The sequence below is a fragment of the Cupressus sempervirens genome, chromosome 4, assembly GCF_028749045.1.
Source record: "Cupressus sempervirens isolate cs-2001-9-10 chromosome 4, ASM2874904v1, whole genome shotgun sequence".
In the NCBI taxonomy this organism is placed as follows: Eukaryota; Viridiplantae; Streptophyta; class Pinopsida; order Cupressales; family Cupressaceae; genus Cupressus; species Cupressus sempervirens.
In genome coordinates, this window is record NC_143121.1 from 581,309,403 (window position 1) to 581,322,227 (window position 12,825).

Here is a 12,825-nt window from a genome sequence, read left to right on the forward strand (position 1 = left end):
CCTAAAAAATCTATAAAAATCATAAAATGTCTTGAAAAAATCCCTAAAAAAACATAAAACGTCCTCAAAAAATATATAAAAATCATAAAATGTCCTTAAAAATCCAAAAAAAAATCATAAAATGTCTTAAAAATATCATGAAAAATCATATACTATCCTAAAAAAATACTAAAAGTCATAAAATATCCTAAAATAAACACTAAAATTTGTAAAATGTCCTAAAGAAAATGAGTAACACAAAAACATCAAATATCCTCACAAAGCCCTAAAAATCACAAAACCCATCAAAAATTTGTAATAAACCTTGTAAATACTCACTATGGATAATAATTCCTTTTTCTTAAACACTTGCACATGCATAGACTAAAACTCAAACCACTGCACTTGAATGACAATCACACTATCTGGGCAATGTGAACCAACAATCAATCCAACATGTCACTATGAACCTATCAACTAAATCAACAAAACAAGCTATAACATGATCAACCTATCAAACACTATCTGCAAACCTAAAGTGTGAAAAGGAAATTAATAATGGACAAGAATAACTATTGGCTAATGTTGTTTAGTGAGTGATTTATTTTTTCTTTTTTTTTCTTTGATCATGTTCCTATGCCACTCGACGATATAAAATGACCTATGAGAGTGGTCAGGATGGTTCATGGTCATCTTTTCCTTTTATCTATTAAAATAATGTACCTTTGAGAGTCTAGGACATGGCTATATATGCCTTAGGAAGGAAAAGGTCATTTTCTGTCTGCATCATGCTTGTTTATGCAAAAGGTTTCACTGGTGCTCTAGCCCTTTATGCCATGATGCAATGCATTCCATTTTCCATATCAAAATAAAGCTCCAATAACATATAGTGCACTTTACAAAAGAAAAATTCCTCACCTCATACTAACTATTCCTCATCTCATCTCCTCTATCTTCTACATCTCCTTCATTCGCTACCTTGGTCTTGTGCTCTGATACATCAAAAGCATTGATATCCTACATTCCTACATATGTCAAAAGTCCTAAAAAATCCAAAGCAATACATCCTTGCATCAACATGGAATTTATATTATTTCACATTTCATTTGCATTATTTCTATATCATTTTAAATTTCATTCGCATTCATTCCATATCATTTAAATTTCATTGGGCATTCATTCATGAGGAAAATATGTAGCAACAATAAAGATGTCATTTCCTAAGCATAACATGTGATAAATCAATGCATGATGTCATCATATAAAATTCCACATAGAAAAGCATAAATCCATCCATATAAAACATATAAAACATATGCATAATCCATCTCACATAGTTACATCTCAGAAATGTCTCACAAAAGTATCAAAGTACATGGCCATGGTTTACATCAATATTAACTACCATAGGCGTGAACCATGAAAGAGCATAATAGAAAACTAAAAAGAAAAATAGAGACGCCCCTCTATACATAAGGATACATGTGTCAACTTGTGCTATTCCTAGCCTCACAGCCTCTATCTGGCCTCGAGCATGATCCCTTTGCTATCTATGGTGGCCTCATTGGTCCCATCACCCCTGCATTGCTCTATGTCCTCTGTGTCTAATATGAGTGAGATCTTGATGCACAGAAGCTCTCTACCCTCTATCCTAGTGGCACTACCATCTCATACTAATCTCTCAACTACTATGTCTGCATATGTGCCTTGGTCATCATCGTAGCCATTTCTTGGAAGTTCAAATCTTTCATGTTACTAATGAACTTCTGGGACTCTTGCACTACCCTCTCTACCATATGGACTATGGCATCCCTCCCTACCATAGCCTAATCCCTCTCTTGTATAGCTTGATCCCTCTCTTTTATCATTGCATCCCTCTTTACTACAACTCGATCCAATCAACTCCAGAGACCTCCGATCACATCCATAATCTCTAATTGGTTAGGTTTGGCTTATATTGGTACTAGTGTCCCCCCAGTGTAATCCACTAGGTCCCCCTCAACATCCATCACTGCCGCATCCACACCTATGTCATCCTCATCACCTTCCTCATTATAATCATCCCCACCCTCCTCGTAGTCATCCCCATCACCACCTGCATCCCCTCTATCCCCACCCTTTGCTTCATCAGCTCCCTGATCCTCTCTCTCCTCATCCTCATCCTCATCCTCTACATCAACACCCTCATCATCATCCCCCACATCATCATCTCTTGCCTTAGCATCATCCTTGCCATCCTCCCCCTCCTCCCCATCATCATACTCATCTCCTCCCTCCTCATCATCATCCTCATATCCTCCCTCCTTCTCATCTCCCTCATCCTCCTCCCCATCCCCCTCCTCAACCTACTCTGCCTATGATCTTCCTTGTGGTACCCACACTACTGGATCTGTTAATGGCCTTGGATGATGTTGCACAAACCATCTATCATATGTCATTATCATGCCTGTGTGCTCCACATCTATTACTTCTCCCCATACCCTCAATTGTAACTCCTCCATTTCACATAAGCCACCTATATCCTGATAGGTGCTCCCCACTCTTGGAACTCTACTCTTGACTATGCAAATAATGCCAAACCTATCGGCACCTCCTGTATCTCCTAAAACTATTTTCATACCTGCTCTAGTAGTTGCATCTCTATTACCAAGTGACCAATCATTGTGCACCCTATGAGATAATGTTCCTGCCCATAGTATGGTAGGTCAATCCCATTATTGTCCATCTCAGGGAAATCTTTGTAGGGTATCTAGATAAACTATGTCATAGTATCTAATTGGTGCCAAAAGAACTAAGTGTACCCTAATGCTCCTCGTGCTAGTATGCCTCTATAACTATATGAATATGACATGTCCTCCACTATCCCCCTCTCCATAAGTCATCTAAATACTACAATGTGTTCATATGCCCATATCTATAATAGTGTACCCCTGGTACTAAATGTTAGTCTGCATTTATATGCTACCTGATGTAGATAATAGTACAACATCGCCAATATGCATGGTCCCTAGGTGAACATGGCCCCATCCATGATCATCCTCTCTAACACCCAACCCCATCTGATAGGGAATCCATGTCCACACCTATCAAGTATTAGTAGTCCACCAATAACCCAGTAGATCATAACTATCAGTGACTTATGGCATGCTACTAGTAGCTCCCATCCAATCTCACAATCCTAGATCTCTAGCTTGACATCTCCACATCTGAATAACTAGTGTAGCACCAATCGCCTAGTAGCTGAGTCATACATAGTTAAGTCCCCATGAATTGGAATATTGATGATGCACCATACATCATCCAAGGTCATAGTAGCCTCCCCTATCAACTTAATAATTCATCTTTGAATTCCATCTCTCTGTTAGCCCTATTAGTAGGGCTCTGTTCTCTCTCACCTCTAGCATAAATGTGATATGACATAGACCAAGTCCTACCAAGATCTCTCACTCACTAGTAGTCATCTGATCATGTAGCATTAGGCTCTGAGGCCTATTTCCTCTCATCCATAATAGGGGTAGATCCTCTTGCATAACCATATAGCCTATGCCAACCTCCTATGGCTTGGTATCTAGTTTAACCTATATTTGACCCAAGTTTAACCTAGTTTGGCTCTAGTTTGAATAAGTTTGACTTTTTATAAGCATGCTTGACTAATGTAACTTATGTTTTGAAATCTTTCTAGGGTTTTGAACATGCCTACCAAGTTTCAGGTCATTTTGAGCTCATTTGCATCATTTTTACCCTCTCCCTATCGATTTGTTAGATTTTTCCTCCATATCAGTTAGGTTTGAATAGGTTGTACCTTTTTTGACAATATTGACCTAATTTGACCTATTTTTTCAACTCTTCCTAGGGTTTTAAACATGTGGTTTAAATTTTGGATCATTCCAAGTCTATTTGCACCCTTTTGGGCCCTTTGCATTACTCTTTGTTAGCATCTAAATGAGTTTGACCTACATCTTCCCTAAGTTTGACCAAGGTTGAAAAATTTAACCATATTTGACTAAGTCTTAAGCCTTTTTTGACATCATCCTAGGGTCTTTCTAGTGTACCCCAAGTTTGAGGTCGATCCAGGCTCATCTGGACCCTGTTCGGAGCCCCGAAGCATCCTAGGGTGCAATTGGGGCCCCCAACTATGCCCATGGTGCTTTTGGTCATGAAAAGTGTTCTTAGTGTGCACTTGGGCATGCTAGGAGTGTCCACTATGTAGTTGGCTACGTTTTGGATGCAGTTGGTGCATTTTGATGCCCTAAACTTTCCCTGAGACCCCATTTGACCTTGTTTGACCCTCGATTGACTCCTAATTGCCTAAAAAAGAATAGAAAAGCATAAAAAGTATAAATATGGCCTTGATGTACTTACCAAAGGTCTTTTGTCTACTCATCATTGATAAGTACACACTTGTTCACCATGATGTTGCTTCGTGGGTAACTAGTCCATTCTGCTTGCTCCAGAGCTCTTTTCTACAAAATGTGAGGGTGAAAATGACTTTCAAACCCTCTCTAAGACCTTTTATAGTCTTTTTATTCCTAGATTAATGTGCAAGAGGCACTTTCTATGTTGGTTGCAATGCCTTTTAACACTCTAGAGCCCATAACTTTCACATTTTAGCTTCAATTTTTGATTTGTCAGTTGTTATGGCTTTGTCTTCTCATTCTCAATGAAATTGACCTATCATATGTACATGCTAGTCAATTTCTCAAGATGGAACCAATATATACCACCATTACTAGGGCATACTTTTATGACTTTTTCATCAATTTTCTTTGACAGAACACTCTAAATCACATTGTATCAAAGAGGGGCAAAATGTGGATGCTCAAAAATGGTTCACGTCTACGATTTTATCACATTTTCAAATTCATCCCATTTTCTCATTCCACTAATTCTAATCTTTTGGTTAGCTTTATTACATCTCAACAATGTCTATTATCATTCATATCCTCTTTCACATCAATTGCAGATCATTTTGGAACCATTTCAACATCATAAAGAATCATATCAAATCAGCTAAGAATTATATCAAATCATATCAAATCAACACAAAATCACCCCAAATCTACCTAGAATCACCTAAAATCAACCATAATCAACCTGAAACATGTCAAATACCTTAAATCAATCATCCTCTATCCAATCCTAGGAATTGTTGTGGCTTTTGGTGCCTCAAAAACCTATATATCTAACTATAGTACTATCACGACTCTCAGTGCTAGGTCAAAACATCATTCTTGTCATTTGATCATGGACATTGTTGAGTCCCTTAGTATCAAATCATGACATCATCAAACCATTTTAATAACATTGACAATGTCCATCAATATTATTATGATCAATCATATCAATCAATCTTGATCCTATAGCATTTATGATATCGGTTAAATGTAATGTGTCCTTAATATATGTCATGTGCCCTTGGCATGTTATCAATCAATAAATTTGACCATGGCTTTGTTCTACCCATCATCATCTAAGTTGATCCACATTTTCATCAAAGTATACTATCGCACTTAATCAAATTGGCCAATCATCTACTAATTTTCTCTATAGGATTAAATAACCCATAATTTAATCTTATGTCATTTCACTATTTATTCTTCCTAACTAACCTTTTCAATTGATTTATATTTTATTAATTAATCAATTAGTCTTCACAAAAAAAGGAAATTAACAATTTCCTAAGTCCCATTTTCCACTCATAATTTACAAATTCATTTTTTTTTGTGTGTGGATATATGGATTGCTAATTCAAATATTCCACATAATATTGACACAATATTGACATCATCATAATACATGGCATGAAGCACCATGGATTCTCCTTTTACACTTGGCTAAGATATGTCATAATCCATCTATTCTTATTCCCTCACACATATCTATATTTGATATCCATTGTCATAGATTCTTGGCTTTTAGTGGGTTTGAGGTGTCACATGATGCATCATAGATCCTCCACCATTTTTAGCCATGTTTGACTTCTAAGCATAATACAATCCTAAATTTGGCATCTTGTTTCATACGTGTCATGGATTCTCAAAGGAATCTCTTGCCAAGTCACATATCCAACATGACAAGTCCAATGCTCTCATCTTGCATATTGATTATAAATTGAGCCCTTGTTCTTTAGTCTCTCATGCTTCAAAAAAACTTCTTCCAATACTCTCATGTCATTATCATTATCATGGACTTTTCACTTCCTAGTTGTGTGCATTATAGGCAATTGGAGCTACAACATATGGAGAAAAAATAAGGAGATGGGAGCTACAAATGAAAGAGGGGGTTCTAATTTTGTGTTGCTTTCTTTTTTTATTTGGCTTTCATGGTAGACTAGAGGTTATCAATATATGTTTATTGAGCTTGTGATTTTCTCATAGTATGTTAGATATTAGCCCATTTTCTGGTCCCACAGTCATATCTTTTAATATGCTACAATCCTAATGAGGTTTTATTGCATTAATTTCTTTTTGGTATGTATTTAATATAATTGGTAGAATTCTCATGGTTCAGATAATGACTATAGAGACATAAAGGTGTTAGTGGTCCATTGGATGTTGTTTCTAAGGTTATTTCAAGGGAAGTAGTTTTATTGTGCCTTGATGAGTTTATGGTAATAATCTCATCCTAGATGATCTCCTAACATTAAAGTATTCATTGGAAAATAATTAGCATATGCTATTACTATTCCATTCCATTACTTATACAAAAGAAACCAGATAAATATTTTTCCTTTACCTTCAATTTTTAACATTGTAGATAAATGATGTAGCTGATGGATTGATATTGAATAGAATGTTTGGAAATGCTTTAAACAAAGGAATTGTAAGTACTTCCAATTCACCTTTTGTTGTTGTCAAGAAGTGAACTATAATACTCAATAAAGGAATTCCTTTGTTTTTCATGAATAGGTATAGTTAGTTCTGTATTAGTGAAATGTTAACTTGTATATTAGAAGTTGTCATATGTCAATTGAAGATGATCTGTTTGTGACCGCATATCTTGTTTTCTACTTCCAATAGGCCTCCTAATCAGCCATATGAGGGTGGTCTACAGAGAGATTTATTCTTACCCTTCATCTCATTGTTGAAGGTGCAAAGAAGGAGACTAACTTTGAACAAATAATGGCTGAATATAGAATTAAACCATTTAATTTTGTATAATTCAAATTAAATATAAATTTAGTCCTTTTAATTTATAATCTAATATAGATTGATACTTGGAAATCACTCTTAGGATTGTTTTTTAATGCATTTTCTTGTTTTAGGAGCAATGTGTAGTTCATCCAATCAGTTCATCTACTGACTATAGAAAACTCACTTTAGTAAGGTTCTTACATCTCTCAAATTTTGAAACATGGAATATCGAGTTCTTTTAAGTTAATTATACTTTCTATATCAAATTCCACTAGTAAATATAGCATAGTACATACAAAAATATTCCGCATATGGGGTTTTTGGGGTTGGTCTTATGGTTGATAAACAATGATTAAATCAAACAAAATAAAACTTGAGGTCCTTCCTAAGTAGGGAGGTTGAGCTTTTGTAACATATAAATATTTTCACTACATGACACTTATTGGAGAAGGTTGCTCTTTTGATTTTTGTGTTTGTTGCCTTAATTATTGCAGTCTTAATTATATGGTTTGGTGTAGGCTGAAAAAAGATTATATTTTTGTGGTGAAGAAGCCTCTTAGCTTTTGCAAGAAAAGTTTCAAGGTTTGATAGGTGGATGCATTTCCACCCCAACAAGTGTAGAAGTTATCATGGGGTAAAAGTTACAAGTTTATATTGGTAGATAATGATCTTTGAGTTTATATCTTGGAAAGAATATTTTGAATTTTATGTTTTCTACACCCATTGATCACCTTGTAGTTGTAGTGGTAGATAGATTTATGTACTTCTTTGCACTGTCTAATTATTATTACTGGGCATTGATTGACTGCAATTGGAGCAAATGGCTATGGTTACTTTCTATTCAATGATCTCTATGGGAAACCTCTAGGTGCAATAGATTACTTTGGACTGTCATATCCCCATTTTAAGATAGAACTTTAATAATAATTATATAATACAAATAAATAATAAAGTTATATTAAAAATAAAACTAAACTATAAACCAAGGAAATAATATTTAGTATGATATTTTAAATTATTAAAAAATAATAAAATTTTCATGAGTAATGAAAGAAATAAATAAAATTAAATACAAGAGACAATATTGTAAAAATTATGTTAACTTTCTAAATAGAATTTAATAATAAATAGAATAAACACATATAAGTAAGTAAATAAATAATATAACATAGAATAATATAAATTAACTAAATCTAATGAAAATTCAAGGGATGTTTGATAAATAGAGATGAATCCTTAAAATTAAGATATAAAAGGGAGGAGAGTTTATTTTAGAGAGGGGAGAAAGGGAAGAGAAGAGGAGAGGAGTTCAAAAGGAAAAATGGAAGAGGAGAGTAATATGAAGAAAATAAGGAAGTGACTTTTTGAAAATGTATCAATGATATTGAAAGGATGTGAACCTTTGAAAGGGTCATAATTATGAAAAGTTGTGACTCTTCAAAAATATTTTAATTATAAAGTATTGGGACTTTTCCAGAAGATTTTAGTTATGAAGAGTTGTGACTTTTTGAAAGGATTATAACTATGAAGTGCTGTGACTTTTCAAAAGATTTGTATTATGAAAGAGTGTGACTCTTGGAAAAGAATAAGGTAACAAAGATATGTTTATGAATTTATTTATGAACAATACTTGTGGATAATATTGTGTTAGGTCATGGGTAAACACCATGGATATCAATGTGAACTCAAAGCATGGAGCATGTGAGATAATAATATCTACATTGTCTACCATGGCCAAGATTCAATATAGAAGCATGGAGCGTGGAGATATTAAGATCTCCATTGTTTGCCATGGCTGATACTTGAGTAATAATACATTAATCTATTAGGAGAATTATAAGATTCGAAGCACGGGGGTAGCAAGGTATTAACACCTTGAACTGACCACCATGGTCTAGAATTCTCCGTGTTGCTAGAATATTCTGATGTTGTCAAACATATGCATATGTCGTTAGCCTTGGATAGAGGATGCATGTCCAAGAAGAATCTTAAGGAGTGCACTCTTGGGATGATGGTGAAGTAGCTATGAGCTATGAAGCCTGATCTAGAGATGTCCTTAAGATTGGGGTCAACTTAGAGGGTAGAATAATATAGTTAGTTTTATTATTATTGTGATTCTAACATTTATTTTTGCAGGTATTACTTGTCCCTATCTAACCCTATTAGTGGGGAAATTACAGTGGTATCAGAGCCTGATCTTGCCATCCTTTAGGGTTATAGAGGATTTGGAAAAATAATTTGTATGGAAGACTAATGTAGAAAGTTAATGACTATTAGAAAGGATCCAAACATATCCATGATAGAAACCTAATAATTTGGACTAAAAGAAATGTATATCTCAACTCAACAAAAGAAATTATCTAATTGCTTGAGGACAAACAATTTGAGGAAGGGTGGATTGTCATATCCCCATTTTAAGATAGAATATTAATAATAATTAGATAACACAATGTTATTAAATAAATAATAAAGTTTTATTAAAAATAATACTAAACTATAACCCAAGGAAATAATAATTATTTAATCTATATTATTAATAAAATAATATTTAATATGATATTTTAAATAATCAAAAAATAATAAAATTTTAATGAGTAAAGAAAGAAAGAAATTAAATTAAATACAAGAGACAATATTGTAGAAAGTATGTTAACTTTCTAAATATAATTTAATAATAAATAAAATAAACATATATAAGTAAGTAAATAAATAATATAACATAGAATAATATAAATTAACTAAATCTAATGAAAATTCAAGAGATTTTTAACAAATAGACATGACTCCTTAAAATTAAGATATAAAAAGGAGGAGATTTATTTTAGAGAGGGGAGAAAAGGAAGAGAAGAGTGAAGGAGTTCAAAAGGAAAAATGGAAGAGGAAAGTAATATGAAAAAAATAAAGAAGTGACTTTCTGAAAAGGTATCAATGATATTGAAAAGATGTGAACCTTTGAAAGGGTCATAATTATGAACAATTGTGACTCTTCAAAAATATTTTAATTATAAAGTATTGAGAATTTTTCAAAGGATTTTAGTTGTGATGGGTTGTGACTTTTTGAAAGGATTATAAGTATGAAGTGTTGTGACTTTTCAAAGGATTTGTATTATGAAAGGATGTGACTCTTGGAAAAGAAGAAGGTAAGAAAGGTATGTTTATGAATATATTTGTTTAATTATGCTTATGAATTTATTTATGAATGATACTTGTGGTTAATATTGTGTTAGCTCATTGATTAACACCATGGATATCAATGTGAACTCCAAGCATGGAGCATGTGATATATTGATATCTACATTGTCTACCATGGCCAAGATTCGATATTGAAGCATAGAGCATAGAGATATTAAGATCTCCATTGTCCACCATGGCCAATAATTGAGTAACAATACATTAATATATTAGGATAATTATAAGACTTGAAGCATGGGGGTAGCAAGGTATTAACACCTTGAACAAACTACCATGGCTGAGAATTCCTTGTATTGCCAAAATATTCTGATGTTATCAAACATATGCATATGTCATTGGCCTTGGATAAAGGATGACTACCCAAGAAGAATCTTAAGGGGTGCACTCTCAAGATGACAACAAAGTAGCTATGAGCTATGAAGCCTAATTTGGAGACATCCTTAAGGTTGGGGTTAACTTAGAGGGCAGAATAATATAGTTATTTTTTATTTTTTTTTGGCAAAAGTGGGCGAACCATTGAATATATTATTTTTTCTAAAACTAATTCAAGAGCTCAACTAGGAAAGAACCAGAAAGAAAACACAACATTGTAAAATATAGTTAGTTTTATTATTATTGTGATTCTAAGATTTATTTTTGTTAGTATTACTTGTACCTAACTAACCCTATTAGTGGGGACATTACATCCATCCATCCATTTTTCAGATTCCATTTGGAACAAATGGCTATCCTTACTTTTTGTTCAATGATCTCTATGGGAAACATCTAGGTGCAACATATTACTTTGGACTTTTTAGTGAGTAGTTTGCTCTATAGGTCAAATGGTATAAAAAATATGAATGAATTGGATTTTCACAAGAGAGACATTTTTATTTATTTAGTATTGAATCCTATCCATTGTTGATCATAAAATATTTCTATTTATGTTTATTTTCATGTTGCCACTCTTTTATTTGTCAATTTTAGCCCATTGATGCTAAGGATGATTGTATGTAGAGCACTTCCATACTCTTGTATTTGAAGGTGTACCTACATTTGGGGCACAAAATAGGGCAAAAGCTTATTGATTTGTCACATTATTTGATGTTTTTTCTCTCTCTTTTATCTTTAAATGTTGTCATAGGATACACCAAATTTCATCTATGAAGTTCAAATTTTAGCGAATTTTTACTCTTTCTGAACTTCATCCAAATTTTATGATATTTAATATAAAATTATTTCTTATAATAATATTATATTATTTTAAAAATATTGAGTTATTTATTTTAATTATTTAGCAATGTCAAACTCTTTTGACAATATTGTGGATATATTACTTAAATTTTAAAATAATATAATTTATATAAGTTAAATTTTATATTGAATTCTTTCTGAATTGAATTCAAATTCAAACCTTGTGACATAGTTTGAATTTAATTAATTTCTCAAAAAAATTGAACATACAATATGAGCTCATTCTATATGTCTGATTATGTCTATGAAATACAAAATACAATGATGAAGGATACTTACAATGTTTAACCTCATTTGGCCTTTAGGTCATATGAATTGGTTTGGAATAATTGTTTGAATTTTATTGATCTCCCATCTCTGTATTTCTTAATTTTTTGATTATCTTGGAAGGAGGCCCATGCATGTTGAATTCTTTGACATATTATATTCGACACAAACAACTCCTTTTATTCCTAAAGGCTAAAACTAAATCCCATGGTCACCTGGGTAGATAGGAATGGCCTTATGGATTAAGGTTTGTCATTTTTGAATTTTAAGTATGCTTGGTATGAGAGTGTGTGTGTTTTACATGAGTCTAGTTTCTAGCAACAAGTGCAATAATAACTCTGGTTATGAGTGTGTATAGTTGACTATGTATGCATATGTATGCCCTTTTATATATGATTGTGCATATAGCTTTTCATGCATCCAAAATGCAAAAAATTATCCTCTCAAAATATTAAAAATGTCAAAAGTAATTGATTCTATTGTATGTTTAGTGCTCAATTGTTTGCAATAGTAGAGCTAGCACTCATTAGAATCCATTCTAGATTTCTTATTTAAGATGTTGGATCAATTGGGAAACCACACATTGTATTAAATGAAAAACAATCAATTTGAAACAAATAAATGTAATTAAAAATTTAAATGAATTCGTCTCTAAGTAGAATTCATCGATATATTTCTTGTTGCCTCCAGAATTGATTAAATGGGTACATCTACCAAAGATTGGGGATATGTCAAGTAATGTAGGTTAGTTTCAATGAAATAACTTGCATAATAGAAGAAATAATATAAAATATTATATAAATAGTTGATAATTACTACAAGTAATAGGCCACTTTGAGGGGGAAACCTCCAAATATCTTCGATTAGAACACACTTCACAATATGATGTTGAAATAAGATTCACAACCTCCTAAATATACCTAATTTTTCTTAGGTTGAATAGACACAACCCTACATAACACCTAGGCTAACCTACCTACCTATGTAATAATATAATAATGATAACATGATTTAATTGAGG

General features: G+C 32.8%; 1 pseudogene; it reads left to right on the top strand.

Moving 5' to 3' along the window:
- Positions 1-2,873: 2,873 nt before the first annotated feature.
- The window catches only part of LOC149562538 (uncharacterized), a 33,020-nt pseudogene continuing 23,068 nt past the window's right edge, over positions 2,874-12,825 (top strand).